Below are 22,488 nucleotides of genomic sequence, written 5' to 3' on the forward strand. Positions count from 1 at the left end.
GCCTTCAGAGAGTTCCAGACTGCACCCCAGCCCAAAAGGCTGGCATCTGTTGTTACTATTGTCCAATCTGGCCTGTGGAAGGTCATACCTTTGGACAGATGGACCCGAGATAGCCACCAGAGAAGAGAATCCCTGGTCTCTTGATCCAGATTTAGTAGAGGGGACAAATCTGTGTAATCCCCATTCCACTGACTGAGCATGCAGAGTTGCAGCGGTCTGAGATGTAGGCGGGCAAACGGAACTATGTCCATTGAAGTATAATAAAGAACACGGCAGGAATTTAGAAGTTTTGGCAACCTGTCCTCTGTCAGGTAAATCCTCATTTCTACAGAATCTATCAGAGTTCCCAGGAAGGAAACTCTTGTGAGAGGGGATAGAGAACTCTTCTTTTCGTTCACTTTCCACCCATGAGACCTCAGGAATGCCAGAACAATGTCCGTATGGGACTTGGCAATTTGGAAATTCGACGCCTGTATCAGAATGTCGTCTAAGTAAGGGGCTACTGCTATGCCCCGCGGCCTTAGGACCGCCAGAAGTGACCTCAGAACCTTCGTAAAGATTCTTGGTGCCGTAGCTAACCCAAAGGGAAGAGCCACAAACTGGTAATGCCTGTCTAGGAAGGCGAACCTGAGAAACCGATGATGATCTTTGTTTATCGGAATGTGAAGATAAGCATCCTTTAAGTCCACGGTAGTCATGTATTGACCCTCCTGGATCATAGGTAGGATGGTTCGAATAGTCTCAATCTTGAAAGATGGGACCCTGAGAAATTTGTTTAGGATCTTGAGATCTAAGATTAGTCTGAAGGTTCCCTCTTTCTTGGGAACCAAAGAGATTTGAATAGAAGCCTTGCCCCTGTTCCTCCTTTGGAACTGGGTGGATCACTCCCATAACTAGGAGGTCTTGAACACAATGTAAGAATGCCTCTCTCTTTATCTGGTCTGCAGATAATTGTGAGAGGTGAAATCTTCCTTTTGGGGAAGAAGCTTTGAAGTCCAGAAGATATCCCTGGGACACAATTTCCAACGCCCAGGGATCCTGGACATCTCTTGCCCAAGCCTGGGCGAAGAGAGAAAGTCTGCCCCCTACTATATCCGTTACCGGATCAGGGGCTGATCTTTCATGCTGTCTTAGAGGCAGCAGCAGGCTTCTTGGCCTGCTTACCTTTGTTCCAGGCCTGGTTAGGACTCCAGACCGGCTTGGACTGGGCAAAATTTCCCTCTTGTTTTGCATTAGAGGGAGTTGATGCCGCGCTCGTCTTAAAGTTTCAAAAGGCATGAAAATTAGTTTGTTTGGTCCTTAATTTATTAGACCTATCCTGAGGAAGGGCATGACCTTTTCCTCCAGTAATATCAGAAATGATCTCCTTCAGTCCAGGCCCGAATAGGGTCTGCCCCTTGAAGGGAATGTTGAGAAGCTTAGACTTTGAAGTAACGTCAGCTGACCAGGATTTAAGCCATAGTGCCCTACGCGCCTGTATAGCAAAACCTGAGGCCGCAGCAGCAGTGACCGGGGCAATGCATGCAAGAGGCTGGAGAATAAAACCTTGTTGAATAAACATTTTCTTAAGGTAACCCTCTAACTTTTTATCCATTAGATCTAGGAAAGCACAATTGACCTCGACGGGAATAGTTGTACGCTTAGCTAGGGTAGAAACTGCTCCCTCCACCTTAGGGACCGTTTGCCATAAGTCCCGTGTAGCGGCATCTATTGGAAACATTTTCTTAAAAATAGGAGGGGGAGAGAACGGTACACCTGGTCTATCCCATTCCTTAGTAATAATTTCTGAAAACCTTTGAGGTATTGGAAAAACATCAGTGTAAACAGGCACTGCATAGTATTTATCCAATCTACACAATTTCTCTGGCACTATAATGGTGTCACAGTCATCCAGAGTAGCTAAAACCTCCCTGAGCAACATGCGGAGGTGTTCAAGCTTAAATTTAAATGTAGACATATCAGAATCAGGTTGAAGCATCTTCCCTGAGTCAGAAAAATCACCCACAGAAAGAAGCTCTCCTGCCTCAGCTTCTGCATATTGTGAGGGGATATCAGACATAGCTACTAAAGCATCAGAGAGCTCTGTATTTTTTCTAGTCCCAGAGCTGTCTCGCTTTCCTTGTAACCCTGGTAGTTTGGACAATACCGCTGTAAGGGTATGATCCATACCTGCCGCCATGTCTTGTAAAGTAAACGCCATGGGCGCGCTAGATGTACTTGGCGCCACTTGAGCGGGAGTCCCTTGAGCGGGAGTCAAAGGTTCTGACACGTGGGGCGAGTTAGTCGGCATAACTTCCCCCTTGTCAATTTCCTCTGGTGATAAATCTTTTAAAGACAGAATATGATCTTTATAACTTAAAGTAAAATCAGTACATTTGATACACATTCTAAGAGGGGGTTCCACAATGGCTTCTAAACATAATGAACAAGGAGTTTCCTCTATGTCAGACATGTTTAAACAGACTAGCAATGAGACCAGCAAGCTTGGAAAACACTTTGATAAATGTAAACAAGCAAAAAATAAAAATGGTACTGTGCCTTTAAGAGAAACAAATTTTGTCAGAAATTGAAAAACAGTGATAAAAAGCAGTAAATCTTACAAAATTTTTACAGTGTGTATAATAGACTAAAAGAGCATTGCACCCACTTGCAAATGGATGATTAACCCCTTAGTTTCAAAACCGGATCAAAAAAACAATATAAACGTCACAGCTCTGCTGTGGCCCTACCTGCCCATACAACGACTTTTGAAGGCACAAAAACCCTTTGTAGAGGTCCTAAGTGTTCAGGGGACTCCTTCAGGGAAGCTGGAAGTCTCAAGCTGCAAAAACTACTGCACGATTTAGGCCTGAAATTAGGCCCCTCCCAACCTGTACTCACAGTGAGAGGGCCATAAAAAACTATCCCTAGGCAAAATCTAGTCAGCCATGTGGAAAAAACTGGGCCCCAATAAAGTTTTATCACCAATATGTAGAAAAAACGTTTAAACACGTCCAGCAAACGTTATCTTATTTTCAGTAATGTGAGAAAGTAATAAGAATATTACCTTTTACAGCAAGCATGATACTAGTCGTTATTAAATCACTGTAATCAGGCTTACCTTAAATAAATCCGGTATTAACAGCATTTTCTAGCATATTCATTTCTCTAGAAAAATGTAAACTGCACATACCTCATAGCATGGCATTGGATCACGGACGCACATGTGACCAACCAGGAAGTAAGCACACAGTCCTACCACACTGCAGTCTCAGCTTGTAGCATTCAACTGGCTCAGCAAACTGTTTCATGGGACTCAATTACAAGGCAGTATTTCAGGAGGCAACCGGTAACAAACAGCGGACCTCAATTGTGGACACCTCCAGAATCAGATAAGTGCATGCTTACGGCTTAACATAGGAACATAGCTGCTTTCACATGCAATATGGGGGGTTAGCCTGGACTGACTCCCACTGCTCATTTTGCTTGTTTTGCATAGACGTATTATGCTTTACTAACACGCATGCAGCTTTGGCAGCACTTATCCCATTTTTGCATACCTTGGACTTATGCTAAGTTTGGCTGAAAACAATACCGCTATATGTGGAAAATCATCCTGGTGTGATTTGGTTGTTTTCTTCAGCAATACACTCTTGTGAGAATTTTATCTCAATATATGCAGGCATCTCTATGTAAACTGCTGTGTCTCTATGTAACTACTGTACTGAGGCAATTCATTATGGAGGATGTATTACTATGTTCCACTATCTATCTTATTGCTAATAACCATTGCAATAGTTATTCTTCATACTTGTATGTAACTCACTATCTATCTTATTGCTAATAACCATTGCAATAGCTATTCTTCATACTTGTATGTAATTCTTTGTAATTGTTGCTATACGGCCATTATTGTTGTTCCTGAAATCTTTACAAAGCACCTATCACTACTTAGATCCCTAAAAATTTACCTGTCCGGTAATTATCCCTTGTATTGACTTGGGTACCGTGTACAGCTTGGGTGTAGCAGTGTACTAGGTGTCTTTGGATTGTATTTTTGCCAATATTATGATTATGATGTGCACATCTTCAGGGTTTTAATTGGCCACATGTACTATATTGTTTGTTCAACATACTTTACTTTGTGTTGCTAACATATACCCGAGGCCAGCGCACAACTGGCCTATTGCTATGTTTGGACAGTTAGGATTTACTTCTTTCTGTACTATTAATAAATTATTTTTTGTTCTCTGTGATTGTACTGGTCAGAGATTCATTCCATTTGTTTAATTTAGCTACACTTTTGAGCTATTTTTATAAAAAAAGAGTGCTTGATTCCCTATCTGTACAGGGCCTTAGGAAATTTTTGATGGTCCTTGTTCTCCTCTTGTAGTTTGTTGAAGAATTATTTTTTATAGGGTCTGCACCACATTAAAATTATAATCTAACATAACATTAATGTTTTCTAAATTTTGATAATTTTTTCCATGGAAAAAGACACATTTATAGTAGCCATTTGTCCTGTACCCTTTTTGTTTTTTTTATATATATATATATATATATATATATATATATATATATATATATATATATATATATATATATATGTGTGTGTGTGTGTGTGTGTGTGTGTATATGGATATATATATATATATATATATATATATATATATGTGTGTGTGTGTGTATATATGTATGTGTATATATATATATATGTTTGTATGTACTGTATATGTGTATATATATATATATACTGCATGTGTAATTACACTTGTGAATATTACACTGAGCAGACAAATAAATGTACTAATAGTGCCCTGTATACAGGGCTTGCACATCCCATTGACTATAGATTTGCGTTATTCTTATTTGTTAAGTCTATTATGTGCAAGTGAGCAGACAGACATGAGGCGTACGCCAGTAATCTGAACATATAGATAGGCACTACAGATGACAAGGTTTGTTTCTGAGTGCCGTTGTTAAACCTGAGAAAAAATTATCACTTTCCTGAGTTTCTCTATGTCAATAGAAGCTGGCACCAGAGATCTACTGGCATTTACAGCACTGGTTCCCCTAGGCATCTTACTGTATGCTTTACCTGTGCCTAGTGATATTACCACTGGCTGCCAGCTCTATAAACTATCTTTGATTAAGCAGCACATATTACATAATAGATGGCACAGTCTCATTAACTGTTCAACCAGTTGGGTAGCACACTCTAGAGACAGCTGCCTGCTTTGCCTGATGACAGATCCGGCTCTGATTGGGATATTAGAGTTATTTATGTTTTATGGCTTATTGTATAGACAACTAACTGAGGATTATACAATACCCTCATATACAGTTATTGACTGATTTGTTACCTTATATAATGAATTTACTAAACTGAGTGGGACCGGTGTCATGGGCAGAGAAGATAATGGATGGTGGTACTGACACAGGGACATTTTCTTACTGATGTCACACAATGCATATTGTTGTTTAGTTCTGAACCTTACATACAATTCCGTCCCTTGTGCTCCCTATATCTGGTTCTGTTCTGGCTCCCTTTGACATTGCTACTAATATATCTGCCATGAGAAAGTGACATAGTGAAGTACGATAGATCACTGGGTCTGATCTTAGGAGAACTGAGCCGGTTTAGATGATTAGGACAAGTGTGATCTCTGGGATAAAGGAACATGAACAGAAAGTCTGCTTAGAGGGCAACAGTCTGCTCTAAATTGTGAGGACTCAAGAGAGTTTAACCTGAGACAGGAATAGGGGCACAAACAGGTATAACCTACGGATTACAGGAATTTATGATCTGGGATTAAATGAGACCTGATAAACATATATCTTAGATTTATGTAGGGAGATAAGAAGGTCTCATATGGGGGTAGATGAGTCTGAGCTCAGCACAAGAGGATAGTATAATTTGGGTGAATATGTGGTTTAGATTGGGTTGGAAAGTGAGCCTAATTTGGTGTATCGCCTACTGTTATGTTATATGTAACCGTCTGACAGGCATCACCTACTGTTATATTATATGTAACCATCTGACAGGCATCACCTACTGTTATATTATATGTAACCGTCTGACAGGCATCACCTACTGTTATATTATATGTAACCATCTGACAGGCATCACCTACTGTTATATTATATGTAACCATCTGACAGGCATCGCCTACTGTTATATTATAAGTAACCATCTGACAGGCATCACCTACTGTTATATTATATGTAACCATCTGACAGGCATCGCCTACTGTTATATTATAAGTAACCATCTGACAGGCATCACCTACTGTTATATTATATGTAACCGTCTGACAGGCATCACCTACTGTTATATTATAAGTAACCGTCTGACAGGCATCACCTACTGTTATATTATATGTAACCATCTGACAGGCATCGCCTACTGTTATATTATATGTAACCGTCTGACAGGCATCGCCTACTGTTATGTTATATGTAACCGTCTGACAGGCATCACCTACTGTTATATTATATGTAACCGTCTGACAGGCATCACCTACTCTTATATTATAAGTAACCGTCTGACAGAATCGCCTACTGTTATATTATATGTAACCATCTGACAGGCATCGCCTACTGTTATATTATATGTAACCATCTGACAGGCATCACCTACTGTTATATTATATGTAACCATCTGACAGGCATCACCTACTGTTATATTATATGTAACCATCTGACAGGCATCGCCTACTGTTATATTATAAGTAACCGTCTGACAGGCATCACCTACTGTTATATTATATGTAACCATCTGACAGGCATCGCCTATTGTTATATTATATGTAACCGTCTGACAGGCATCACCTACTGTTATGTTATATGTAACCGTCTGACAGGCATCACCTACTGTTATATTATATGTAACCGTCTGACAGGCATCGCCTACTGTTATGTTATATGTAACCGTCTGACAGGCATCACCTACTGTTATATTATATGTAACCATCTGACAGGCATCACCTACTGTTATATTATATGTAACCGTCTGACAGGCATCGCCTATTGTTATATTATATGTAACCGTCTGACAGGCATCACCTACTGTTATATTATATGTAACCATCTGACAGGCATCACCTACTGTTATATTATATGTAACCATCTGACAGGCATCGCCTACTGTTATATTATAAGTAACCGTCTGACAGGCATCACCTACTGTTATATTATATGTAACCATCTGACAGGCATCGCCTATTGTTATATTATATGTAACCGTCTGACAGGCATCACCTACTGTTATATTATATGTAACCGTCTGACAGGCATCACCTACTGTTATATTATATGTAACCGTCTGACAGGCATCACCTACTGTTATATTATATGTAACCGTCTGACAGGCATCACCTACTGTTATATTATATGTAACCGTCTGACAGGCATCACCTACTGTTATATTATATGTAACCGTCTGACAGGCATCACCTACTGTTATATTATATGTAACCGTCTGACAGGCATCACCTACTGTTATATTATATGTAACCGTCTGACAGGCATCACCTACTGTTATATTATATGTAACCATCTGACAGGCATCGCCTACTGTTATATTATAAGTAACCGTCTGACAGGCATCACCTACTGTTATATTATATGTAACCATCTGACAGGCATCGCCTATTGTTATATTATATGTAACCGTCTGACAGGCATCACCTACTGTTATATTATATGTAACCGTCTGACAGGCATCACCTACTGTTATATTATATGTAACCATCTGACAGGCATCACCTACTGTTATATTATATGTAACCGTCAGACAGACATCACGTACTGTTATATTATATGTAACCGTCTGACAGGCATCATCTACTGTTATATTATATGTAACTGTCTGACAGTATCACCTACTGTTATATTATATGTAACCATCTGACAGGCATCACCTACTGTTATAGTATATGTAACCGTCTGACAGACATCACGTACTGTTCTATTATATGTAACCGTCTGACAGGCATCACCTACTGTTATATTATATCTAACCGTCTGACAGGCATCACCTACTGTTATATTATATGTAACCGTCTGACAGACATCACGTACTGTTATATTATATGTAACCGTCTGACAGGCATCACCTACTGTTAGGTTATATGAAACCGTCTGACAGGAATCACCTACTGTTATATTACATGTAACCATCTGACAGACATCGCCTACTGTTATATTATATGTAACCGTCTGACAGACATCACGTACTGTTATAGTATATGTAACCGTCTGACAGACATCACGTACTGTTATATTATATGTAACCGTCTGACAGGCATCACCTACTGTTATATTATATCTAACCGTCTGACAGGCATCACCTACTGTTATATTATATCTAACCGTCTGACAGGCATCACCTACTGTTATATTATATCTAACCATCTGACAGGCATCACCTACTGTTATATTACATGTAACCGTCTGACAGGCATCGCCTACTGTTATATTATATGTAACCATCTGACAGTATCACATATTGTTATATTATATGTAACCATCTGACAGGCATCGCATCACCTACTGTTATATTATATGTAACCGTCAGACAGACATCACGTACTGTTATATTATATGTAACCGTCTGACAGGCATCATCTACTGTTATATTATATGTAACCATCTGACAGGCATCACCTACTGTTATAGTATATGTAACCGTCTGACAGACATCACGTACTGTTATATTATATGTAACCGTCTGACAGGCATCATCTACTGTTATATTATATGTAACCGTCTGACAGGCATCACCTACTGTTCTATTATATGTAACCGTCTGACAGGCATCACGTACTGTTATATTATATGTAACCGTCTGACAGGCATCACCTACTGTTAGGTTATATGTAACCGTCTGACAGGCATCACCTACTGTTATATTATATGTAACCGTCTGACAGGCATCGCTTACTGTTATATTATATGTAACCGTCTGACAGCATCGCCTACTGTTATATTATATGTAACCGTCTGACAGAATCGCCTACTGTTATATTATATGTAACCGTCTGACAGCATTGCCTACTGTTATATATAACCGTCTGACAGGCATCACCTACTGTTATATTACATGTAACCGTCTGACAGGCATCACCTACTGTTATATTATATGTAACCGTCTGACAGGCATCGCCTACTGTTATATGTAACCGTCTGACAGGCATCACCTACTGTTATATTATATGTAACCGTCTGACAAGCATCGCCTACTGTTATATTATATGTAACCGTCTGACAGACATCGCCTACTGTTATATTATATGTAACCGTCTGACAGCATTGCCTACTGTTATATTATATGTAACCGTCTGACAGACATCCCCTACTGTTATATGTAACCGTCTGACGGACATCACCTACTGTTATATTATATGTAACCGTCTGACAGGCATCGCCTATTGTTATATTATATGTAACCATCTGACAGACATCGCCTACTGTTATATTATATGTAACCGTCTGACAGTATCACCTACAGTTATATTACATGTAACCGTCTGACAAGCATCACAAACTGTTAAATTACATGTAACCGTCTGACAGCATCCCCTACTGTTATATTATATGTAACCGTCTGACAGGCATCACCTACTGTTATATTACATGTAACCATCTGACAGACATCGCCTACTGTTATAGTATATGTAACCGTCTGACAGACATCACGTACTGTTATATTATATGTAACCGTCTGACAGGCATCACCTACTGTTATATTATATCTAACCGTCTGACAGGCATCACCTACTGTTATATTATATCTAACCGTCTGACAGGCATCACCTACTGTTATATTATATCTAACCGTCTGACAGGCATCACCTACTGTTATATTACATGTAACCGTCTGACAGGCATCACCTACTGTTATATTACATGTAACCATCTGACAGGCATCACCTACTGTTATATTACATGTAACCGTCTGACAGGCATCACCTACTGTTATATTACATGTAACCGTCTGACAGGCATCGCCTACTGTTATATTATATGTAACCGTCTGACAGGCATCGCCTACTGTTATATTATATGTAACCGTCTGACAGGCATCACCTACTGTTATATTATATCTAACCGTCTGACAGGCATCGCCTACTGTTATATTATATGTAACCATCTGACAGGCATCACCTACTGTTATATTACATGTAACCGTCTGGCAGGCATCGCCTACTGTTATATGTAACCATCTGACAGTATCACATATTGTTATATTATATGTAACCATCTGACAGGCATCGCATCACCTACTGTTATATTATATGTAACCGTCAGACAGACATCACGTATTGTTATATTATATGTAACCGTCTGACAGACATCACGTACTGTTATATTATATGTAACCGTCTGACAGGCATCATCTACTGTTATATTATATGTAACTGTCTGACAGTATCACCTACTGTTATATTATATGTAACCGTCTGACAGGCATCACCTACTGTTATATTATATGTAACCGTCTGACAGACATCACGTACTGTTATATTATATGTAACCGTCTGACAGGCATCATCTACTGTTATATTATATGTAACCGTCTGACAGGCATCCCCTACTGTTCTATTATATGTAACCGTCTGACAAGCATCACAAACTGTTAAATTACATGTAACCATCTGACAGCATCCCCTACTGTTATATTATATGTAACCGTCTGACAGGCATCACTTACTGTTATATTACATGTAACCATCTGACAGACATCGCCTACTGTTATATTATATGTAACCGTCTGACAGACATCACTTACTGTTATATTACATGTAACCATCTGACAGACATCGCCTACTGTTATATTATATGTAGCCGTCTGACAGACATCACGTACTGTTATATTATATGTAACCGTCTGACAGACATCATCTACTGTTATATTATATGTAACTGTCTGACAGTATCACCTACTATTATATTATATGTAACCGTCTGACAGGCATCACCTACTGTTATATTATATGTAACCGTCTGACAGACATCACATACTGTTATATTATATGTAACCGTCTGACAGGCATCGCCTACTGTTATATTATATATAACCGTCTGACAGGCATCACCTACTGTTATATTATATATAACCGTCTGACAGGCATCACCTACTGTTATATTATATATAACCGTCTGACAGGCATCACCTACTGTTATATTATATGTAACCTTCTGAAAGGCATCACCTACTGTTATATTATATGTAACCGACTGACAGCATCGCCTACTGTTATATTATATGTAACCGTCTGACAGGCATCGCCTACTGTTATATTATATATAACCGTCTGACAGGCATCGCCTATTGTTATATTATATGTAAGCTTCTGAAAGGCATCACCTACTGTTATATTATATGTAACCGTCTGACAGGCATCACCTACTGTTATATTATATGTAACCGTCTGACAGGCATCACCTACTGTTATATTATATGTAACCATCTGACAGCATCGCCTACTGTTATATTATATGTAACCTTCTGAAAGGCATCACCTACTGTTATATTATATGTAACCGTCTGACAGGCATCGCCTACTGTTATATTATATGTAACCGTCTGACAGGCATCGCCTACTGTTATATTATATGTAACCGTCTGACAGCATCGCCTACTGTTATATTATATGTAACCTTCTGAAAGGCATCACCTACTGTTATATTATATGTAACCGTCTGACAGGCATCACCTACTGTTATATTATATGTAACCATCTGACAGGCATCGCCTACTGTTATATTATATGTAACCTTCTGAAAGGCATCACCTACTGTTATATTATATGTAACCGTCTGACAGGCATCACCTACTGTTATATTATAGGTAACCGTCTGACAGGCATCACCTACTGTTATATTATATGTAACCGTCTGACACGCATCACCTACTGTTATATTACATGTAACCGTCTGACAGGCATCACCTACTGTTATATTATATGTAACTGTCTGACAGTATCACCTACTGTTATATTATATGTAACCGTCTGACAGACATCACGTACTGTTATATTATATGTAACCGTCTGACAGGCATCACCTACTGTTATATTATATATAACCGTCTGACAGGCATCACCTACTGTTATATTATATCTAACCGTCTGACAGGCATCACCTACTGTTATATTACATGTAACCGTCTGACAGGCATCACCTACTGTTATATTATATGTAACCGTCTGACAGGCATCACCTACTGTTATATTATATCTAACCGTCTGACAGGCATCACCTACTGTTATATTACATGTAACCGTCTGACAGGCATCGCCTACTGTTATATTATATGTAACCGTCTGACAGGCATCGCCTACTGTTATATTATATGTAACCGTCTGACAGCATCACCTACTGTTATATTATATGTAACTTTCTGTAAAGGTCATCACCTACTGTTATATTATATGTCAACCGTCTGACAGCATCGGCCTACTGTTGATATTATATGTAAGCTTCTGAAAGGCATCACCTACTGTTATATTATATGTAACCGTCTGACAGGCATCACCTACTGTTATATTATATGTAACCGTCTGACAGCATCGCCTACTGTTATATTATATGTAACCTTCTGAAAGGCATCACCTACTGTTATATTATATGTAACCGTCTGACAGGCATCACCTACTGTTATATTATATGTAACCATCTGACAGGCATCACCTACTGTTATATTATATGTAACCTTCTGAAAGGCATCACCTACTGTTATATTATATGTAACCGTCTGACAGGCATCACCTACTGTTATATTATATGTAACCGTCTGACAGGCATCGCCTATTGTTATATTATATGTAACCTTCTGAAAGGCATCACCTACTGTTATATTATATGTAACCATCTGACAGGCATCACCTACTGTTATATTATATGTAACCGTCTGACAGGCATCACCTACTTTTATATGTAACCGTCTGACAGCATCGCCTACTGTTATATTATATGTAACCGTCTGACAGACATCACGTACTGTTATATTATATGTAACCGTCTGACAGTATCACCTACTGTTATATTATATGTAACCGTCTGACAGCATCGCCTACTGTTATATTATATGTAACCGTCTGACAGGCATCGCCTAATGGTATATGTAACCGTCTGACAGGCATCGCTTACTGTTATATTATATGTAACCGTCTGACTTAAAGGGGGTACCTACAGTCAGTCTGATCTGGCTTTCCATAGCTGATATTTCTATAAGTCTCTATATTTGCAGACACCCCCAAAACAAGACACTTACAGATGTAGTCTTCTGCAGGTAGCGCGCAGCACTGGTGACTTGAGCAAGGTGCATGCTGTTGCCTGGGATGAGGGCACCTCGGTTTGTGCTGTAGAACAGGCTGCCCAGTTGTGTGTGCCAAGGCTGGGAATCAGCACTCCCTGTTCCTAATACCATCTCCTGCCTTTCTAATCCCCCAGCCCAGAAACCCACCCGATCTTTACATAGAAATCACCAACATCTGCTGCAGAGTAACAGAGGCCTGTAATCCTCAAACCAATCATGTCCCACGTGCTGCATGTAAACCCCTCACATTTGTCTAAGCACAAGCAACTTATTAACCTCTTCAGTACTTGAAATCTGCTCATCTTACCAAAGGAAACACTACATTACATGCTGGCACAGGTGTATATAGCTAGAGTGCAGTATAGATATATGTGTATCTGTAGATGCCTCTATACTTATGGTATTTACATATGAATACAGAAAAAGCATTGAGCTTTAGGGAAGCAGCACGTGTGTATATAGCAGGATGCAGTGTGTGTGTGTGTATATATATAAAAAAAAAAAACTGAGAACCTTTTAGGTGAAGGGAAGAAAACAAAAAAAAAAAGCTAAAAAATGTGGTTAGCATAAGTGTGCTTATAACTGGGGATGTAGCTGTGTTCAGAATTAAGGCAATCACATTCAAAATCATGTTAAATAGGAGTCAGTACACACCTGTAGTGATGTTGCGAACATAAAATTTTGGGTTTGCGAACGGCGAACTTCCGCAAAAGTTCGCGAACGGGCGAACCGCCATAGACTACAATAGTGATGGAAAAGTTGTTTCAAGGGGACTAACACCTGGACTGTGGCATGCCGGAGGGGGATCCATGGCAAAACTCCCATGGAAAATTACATAGTTGATGCAGGAGTCTGGTTTTAATCATAAAGGGCATAAATCACCTAACATACCTAAATTGTTTGGATAACGGTGCTTTAAAATATCAGGTATGAAGTTGTATCGATCAGGTAGTGTAAGGGTTACGCCCGCTTCACAGTGCGCAATGTAGGTGATATACCTGCCCTGACCATGCTTTGCAGACCAGGTATCTAGTGGTCAGATGGACTCTGCCCCAACACTGTGTGGCCAGACATGCTCATTATAGCAGACTTATATGACTTTGGCTTGCTTTTTTGGTAATTAGAAGGCTGCTAAATGCCACTGCGCACCACACGTGTTTTATGCCCAGCAGTGAAGGGGTTAATTAGGGAGCATGTTAGGCAGCTTGTAGAGTTAATTTTAGCTTAAGTGTAGGTGTAGTAGACAACCCAAAGTATTGAGATCTAGGGGCCATCTTTGGTATATTCATGCCACCATTTCAGCCTCCAAATGCGATCAAATATTTAGAAAAAAATTAATTTTTTTCGCAATTTTTAGGTTTATCACTGAAATTATTTACAAACAGCTTGTGCAATTATTGGGGCACAAATGGTTTTAAATGCTTCTCTGGGATCCCCCTTTGTTCAGAAATAGCAGACAGATATATGACTTTGGCGTTGCTTTCTGTAATTAGAAGGCCGCCAAATGCCGCTGCGCACACACGTGTATTATGGCTAGAAGTGAATTGGGTTAATTAGGAGTAGTTTTGTAGGGAGCTTGCAGGGTTAATTTTAGCTTTAGTGTAGAGATCAGCCTCCCACTTGATACATCAGACCCCCTGATCCATCCCAAACAGCTCCCTTCCCTCCCCCCACAATTGTCCCCGCCATCTTAAGTACTTGGCAGAAAGTCTGCCAGTACTAAAAATAAAAGGGTTTTTTTTTTAAAAATTATTTTAGCATATTTACATATGCTGTGGTGTAGCATCCCCCCTTAGCCCCCAACCTCCCTGATTCCCCCCCAAAACAGCTCTCTAACCCTCCCCATCTGCCTTATTGGCGGCCATCTTGGGTACTGGCAGCTGTCTGATATTATTTCACAGTCAAAAAAGTGTTTTTTTTTTTAAATGTAACACTACTGTTACACCAGATGAGTGGTGGCACTGGGCAAGTGGGCACAGTATACGCTGTGAGCCTGACACACACTCTGGCAGGCAGGCAACTGCAATTAGATTACACAGGAAAAAAAAAAAGCAGGCTGATGTTCTAGCCCTAAAAAGGGCTTTTTTGGGGTGCTGTCCTTACAGCAGAGATCAGATGAGTCCTTCAGGCACATGTAGTGGACACTGAATACACTAGCCTAGCTATCGATTTCCCAATTAATTCGAGCAGCAGCTACACTGTCCCTCCTCTCACTAAGAATGCAGCTTCCGATGAATCTAAAATGGATGCTGTCCAGGAGGTGGGAGGGTCTGGGAGGGTCTGCTGCTGATTTGCTGGAATGTGTTCTTCTGACTGGGAGGTACAGGGTCAAAGTTTACTCAATGATGAGGAATAGGGGGCGGATCGAACATCGGCAGGATGTTCGCCGTCCGCGGCGACGAGAACATCCATCTTCGCCGGGAACTATTCGCCTGCAAGACTATTTTGCGACATCACTACACACCTGCCATCATTAAAGTGGCCTCTGATTAACAACAAGTTCAGATGTTCTAGTTGGTCTTTCCTGAAATTTTCTTAGTCACATCCTACAGCAAAAGCCATAGTACACAGAGAGCTTCCAAAGCATCAGAGGGATCTCATTATTAAAAGGTATCAGTCAGGAGAACGGTACAAAAGAATTTCCAAGGCATTAGATATACCATGGAACACAGTGAAGACAGTCATCATCAAGTGGAGAAAATATGGCACAACAGTGACATTACCAAGAACTGGACGTCCCTCCAAAATTGATGAAAAGACGAGAAGAAAAACTGGTCTGGGGAGGCTACCAAGAGGCCTACAGCAACATTAAAGGAGCTGCAGGAATATCTGGCAAATACTGGCTGTGTGGTACATGTGACAACAATCACACGTATTCTTCATATGTCTGAGCTATGGGGTAGAGTGGCAAGACGAAAACCTTTCTATACGAAGAAAAACATCCAAGCCTGGCTTACATTTTGCAAAAACACATCTGGCGAAGTCTCCCAAAAGCATGTGGGAAAAGGTGTTCTGGTCTGATGAAACCCAAGGTCTGAACTTTTGTGGCCATAATTCCAAAAGATATGTTTGGCGCAAAAACAACACTGCACATCACCAAAAAGAACACCATACCCACAGTGAAGCATGGTGGTGGCAGCATCATGCTTTGGACTGTTTTTCTTCAGCTGGAACTGGGGCCTTAGTTAAGCTCTTAGGGGAATTATGAACAGTTCCAAATACCAGTCAATATCGGCACAAAACCTTCAGGCTCCTGCTAGAAAGCTGAACATGAAGAGGAACTTCAACTTTCATCATGACAACGACCCAAAGCATAGCATCCAAATCAACAAAGAATGGCTTCAGCCAGAAGAAGATTAAAGTTTGGGAATGGCCCAGCCAGAGTCCAGACCTGAATCGATTAAAAATCTGTGGGGTGATCTGAAGAGGCGCTGTGCACAGAGATGCCCTCGCAATCTGACATATTTGGAGTGTTTTTGCAAAGAAGAGTGGGCAAATCTTGCCATTCAAAATGTGCCATGCTGATAGTCTCATACCCAAAAAGACTGAGTGCTGTAATAAAATCAAAAGGTGCTTCAATAAAGTATTAGTTTAAGGGTGTTCACACTTATGCAACCATATTAATTTTAGTTTTTTATTTCCCTTTACCTAAAAGATTCAGTTTGTTTTTCAATTGAATTGTACAGTTTATAGGTCACATTAAAGGTGGAAAAAATTCTGAAATGATTTATCTTTGTCTCATTTCTTTACATCACAGAAAACCTGACATTTTACATACATATATTACACACAAATACAAATGTTTCTGCACACCTAACACAATTATTTTATTAATATTACTTCTTAGGGGTGCAAGCAAAATAATTACACAAAATAGTATATTGCCGGCACAACCACTTCTTTATTATCAAAACATTTTAAATATTGCAAAAAAACTTTTTTTTTTTTTTTTCTTTCCTGCATCTTGGCGATGGAGATCGCTTACAAGGGATAGAGCATGGGACCAGATTCACAATAATTTTACCTCCTCGCAGACGGAGAAGGCTCTACTTAGGTGCAACACAGAATTGCTTCGCCATTGTGACGTCAATCAGGAGATCGACCGAGATCGTTATATGGCAGGATACACGACGCTGGTATGCGAGGGACTTCAAAATGCGAAATGTGCAGAGTGTCTGAGTGTTATTCGCCACATAGGGCAGACAGGGTAAGGGAGATTTTTATGTCTCAAATATTAACCACTGCCGCGAGTATTACTTTGTCTAATACGGTTAAGCCTGGACAGGTTTTGACTTGGGGTTCTCAGTAACCTATTTCAGTACACGTCCTATCGTGAAGGATAGTCCCATTATAGCATACTGTATTGCACTTCTAACACAGCTAAATTTGGATTACCCTCAGGTGAGGCGAGACCTTTTCTGAACTACTGATAATTATTTCTAATCACTCCAGTCAGGCTCCTGGGCATTATCCATCCTAGCTGTTTGCTACCTTATGACTGAGCTTTTCCTATAGCCTTACTATCTACAGGAGTGGTGCATTATAATCACCATTTGCACCATATATGACATACGCATTTACTAGCTTGGTCTAATAAATAGAGGACAATATTTTATTTAGGTCACTCAGTGATAGCAGGTGGCAGTATTGCATAGCACTTTTTACTCACTGCAAACAGTGGCAAACTTGGAAAGGAACAGACCTAGTTTGGAAGAAACATTTCAGAACAAATTAAATCTATTGGACCATATCGGATGTCCTTTATGTCCATGGAAAGGGCATTAACTAAAGAACATAAGTTATGGTGGACCAAACCACACATTAGAAAAGTATATAATATTATTATTATCTGGTTATTTGTAGATCGCCAACAGATTCCGCAGTGCTATATACAAAGGCGGAGTACAACAAAAACATAATTTATGCTTACCTGATAAATTTATTTCTCTTGTGATGTATCGAGTCCACGGATTCATCCTTACTTGTGGGATATTTTCCTCCCCTACAGGAAGTGGCAAAGAGAGCACCCACAGCAGAGCTGCCCATATAGCTCCCCCCTTAGCTCCACCCCCCAGTCATTCGACTGAAGGCTAGGAAGAAAAAGGAGAAACCATAGGGTGCAGTGTTGACTGAAAGTTTAAAAATAAAAATATATATGCCTGTCTTAAAAAACAGGGCGGGCCGTGGACTCGATACATCACAAGAGAAATAAATTTATCAGGTAAGCATAAATTAATGTTTTCCTCCTGTAAAGATGTATCGAGTCCACGGATTCATCCTTACTTGTGGGATACCAATACCAAAGCTTTAGGACACGGATGAAGGGAGGGACAAGACAGGGACCTTAAACGGAAGGCACCACTGCTTGTAGAAACCTTTCTCCCAAAAATAGCCTCCGAAGAAGCAAAAGTATCGAATTTGGAAAAATTTGGAAAAAGTATGAAGCGAAGACCAAGTCGCCGCCTTACAAATCTGTTCAACAGAAGCCTCATTTTTAAAAGCCCCATGTGGAAGCCACAGCTCTAGTAGAATGAGCAGTAATCCTTTCAGGAGACTGCCGTCCAGCAGTCTCATAGGCCAAACGGATGATGCTTTTCAGCCAAAAGGAAAGAGAGGTAGCCGTAGCCCTTTGACCTCTCCGTTTACCAGAATAAACAACAAACAAAGAAGATGCTTGACGGAAAATCTTTAGTTGCTTGTAAGTAGAATTTTAAAGCACGAACCACATCAAGATTGTGTAACAGACGTTTCCTTCTTAGATGAAGGATTAGGACACAAAAAAGGAACCACAATCTCTTGATTGATATTCTTATTAGAAACAACCTTAGGAAGAAACCCAGATTTGGTACGTAAAACCAACTTATCTGCATGGAAAACAAGGTAAGGGGAATCACATTGTAAAGCAGATAGCTCAGAAACTCTCGAGCCGAAGAGATAGCTACTAAAAACAAAACTTTCCAAGATAGAAGCTTAATATCTATGGAATGCATAGGTTCAAACGGAACCCCTTGAAGAACTTTAGGAACTAAGTTTAGGCTCCATGGTGGAGCAACAGGTTTAAATACAGGCTTGATTCTGACCAAAGCCTGACTAAATGCTTTAACGTCTGGGACATCTGCCAGACGTTTGTGAAGTAGAATAGACAAAGCAGATATTTGACCTTTAAGAGAACTAGCAGATAATCCCTTCTCCAAACCTTCTTGGAGAAAAGACAATATTCTAGGAATCCTAATCTTACTCCACGAGTAACCTTTGGATTCACACCAATAAAGATATTTGCGCCAAATCTTTTGATAAATCTTCCTGGTGACAGTCTTTCTAGCCTGAATCAGGGTATCAATGACCGATTCAGAGAAACCACGCTTTGATAAAATCATGTGTTCAATCTCCAAGCAGTCAGACGCAGAGAAATTAGATTTGGATGCGTGAACGGGCCTTGAATTAGAAGGTCCCGCCTCATTGGCAGAGTCCACTGTGGAACTGAGGACATGTCCACTAGGTCTGCATACCAAGTCCTGCGTGGCCACGCAGGAGCTATCAGAATTACTGAAGCTCTCTCCCTGCTTGATTCTGGCAACCAGACGTGGAAGGAGAGGAAACGGTGGAAATACATAAGCCAGATTGAAGGACCAAGGCACTGCTAGAGCATCTATCAGTACTGCCTTGGGATCCCGGGACCTGGACCTGTAACGAGGAAGTTTGGCATTCTGACGAGACGCCATCAGATCCAATTCTGGTGTGCCCCATAGCTGAATCAGCTGGGCGAATACCTCTGGATGGAGTTCCCACTCCCCCGGATGAAGAGTCTGACGACTTAGAAAATCCGCCTCCCATTTCTCTACTCCTGGGATGTGATTGCTGAAAGATGCAAGAGTGATCCTCTGCCCACCTGATATTTTGGTTACCTCCATCATCGCTAGAGAACTCCTTGTTCCTCCCTGATGATTGATATAAGCTACAGTCGTGATGTTGTCCGACTGAAACCTGATGAATTTGGCCGCAGCAAGCTGAGGCCATGCCTGAAGCGCATTGAAAATCGCTCAGTTCTAAAATGTTTATCGGAGGAGAGCTTCCTCCCGAGGACCATAAGCGCTGTGCTTTCAGGGAGTTCCAGGACTGCACCCCCAGCCTAGCAGGCTGGCATCTGTCTTTACAATGAGCCACTCTGGCCTGCGGAAGCACATTCCCTGAGGCAGGTGGTCCTGAGACAACCCACCAGAGAAGAGAATCTCTGGTCTCCTGGTCCAGATGCAGTTGAGGAGATAAGTCTGCATAATCCCCATTCCACTGTTTGAGCATGCATAGTTGCGGTGGTCTGAGGTGTAGACGGGCAAAAGGAACTATGTCCATTGCCGCTACCATGAGTCCGATTACCTCCATACACTGAGCCACTGATAGCCGAGGAATGGAATGAAGAGCTCGGCAAGTCAGAAATATTTTCATTTCTACCGAGTCTATCAGAATCCCTAGGAAGGAAACTCTTGTAAGAGGGAAGAGAGAACTCTTTTTTTATGTTCACCTTCCACCCGTGAGATGTCAGAAAAGCCAACACGATGTCTGTGTGAGACTTGGCTAGCTGGAAAGTCGACGCCTGAATTAAGATGTCGTCTAGATAAGGCGCCACTGCTATGCCCCGTGGTCGTAGAACCGCCAGAAGGGACCCTAGCACTTTTGTGAAAATTCTGGGAGCAGTGGCTAACCCAAAAGGAAGGGCCACAAACTGGTAATGGCCGTTTAGAAAGGCGAATCTGAGGAATTGATGATGATCTCTGTGAATAGGGATGTGTAGATACGCACCCTTTAAGTCCACGGTAGTCATATATTGACCCTCCTGGATCAGAGGTAGAATAGTCCGAATAGTCTCCATCTTGAATGATGGAACTTTGAGGAACTTGTTTAGAATTTTGAGATCCAAGATTGGTCTGAAAGTTCCCTCTTTCTTGGGAACCACAAACAGGTTTGAATAAAACCCTAGCCCCTGTTCCTCCTTTGGAACTGGGCGAATCACCCCCATGGTATGTAGGTCTTCTACACAGCGTAAGAACACCTCTCTCTTTGTCTGGTTTACAGACAATCGAGAAATGTGAAATCTCCCCCTTGGAAGGGAGCCCTTGAATTCCAGAAGATATCCCTGGGACACAATTTCTAAAGCCCAGGGATCCTAAACATCTCTCGCCCAAGCCTGAGCGAAGAGAGTCTGCCCCCTACTAGATCCGGTCCCGGATCGGGGGCTACCCCTTCATGCTGTCTTAGAGGCAGCTGCAGGCTTCTTGGCCTGTTTACCCTTGTTCCAAGCCTGGTTAGGTCTCCACTGACTTGGATTGGGCAAAATTCCCCTCTTGCTTTGTAGCAGAGGAAGCTGAAGCGGGACCACTCTTAAAGTTCCAAAAGGAACGAAAATTATTTTGTTTGGCCCTCATCTTATTTGATCTATCCTGAGGGAGGGCATGACCTTTCCTCCAGTGATGTCTGAAATAATCTCCTTCAGTTCAGGCCCGAATAGGGTCTTACCTTTGAAAGGAATGTTCAAAAGTTTAGATTTAGATGACACATCAGCAGACCAGGACTTAAGCCATAACGCCCTGCGTGCTAAAATGGCAAAACCTGAATTCTTTGCCACTAATTTAACAAGTTGAAAAGCGGCATCAGTAATAAAAGAATTAGCCAACTTAAGTGCCTTAAGTCTGTCCATAATTTCCTCTAATGGAGTCTCCATTTGAAGAGCCTCTTCTAGAGCCTCAAACCAGAAAGCAGATGCAGTCGTTACAGGAACAATGCACGCAATAGGTTGGAGAGAAAAACCTTGATAGAACAAAAATTTTCTTCAGGAGACCCTCTAATTTTTTATCCATAGGATCTTTGAAAGCACAACTGTCCTCGATACGTATAGTTGTAGGTTTAGACAGAGTAGAAATAGCTCCCTGCACATTAGGAACTGTCTGCCATGAGTCCCTTATGGTATCAGATATGGGAAACATTTTCTTAAAAACAGGAGGGGGGGGGGTGAACGGAATACCTGGTCTATCCCACTCCTTAGCAATAATATTCACAATCCTCTTAAGGACTGGAAAAACATCAGTGTAAACAGGAACCTCTAAGTATCTATCCATTTTACACAATTTCTCTGGGACCACTATAGGGTCACAATCATCTAGAGTTGCTAATACCTCCCTAAGCAATAAGCG

Source organism: Bombina bombina, chromosome 7 (assembly GCF_027579735.1).
Source record: "Bombina bombina isolate aBomBom1 chromosome 7, aBomBom1.pri, whole genome shotgun sequence".
NCBI lineage: Eukaryota > Metazoa > Chordata > Amphibia > Anura > Bombinatoridae > Bombina > Bombina bombina.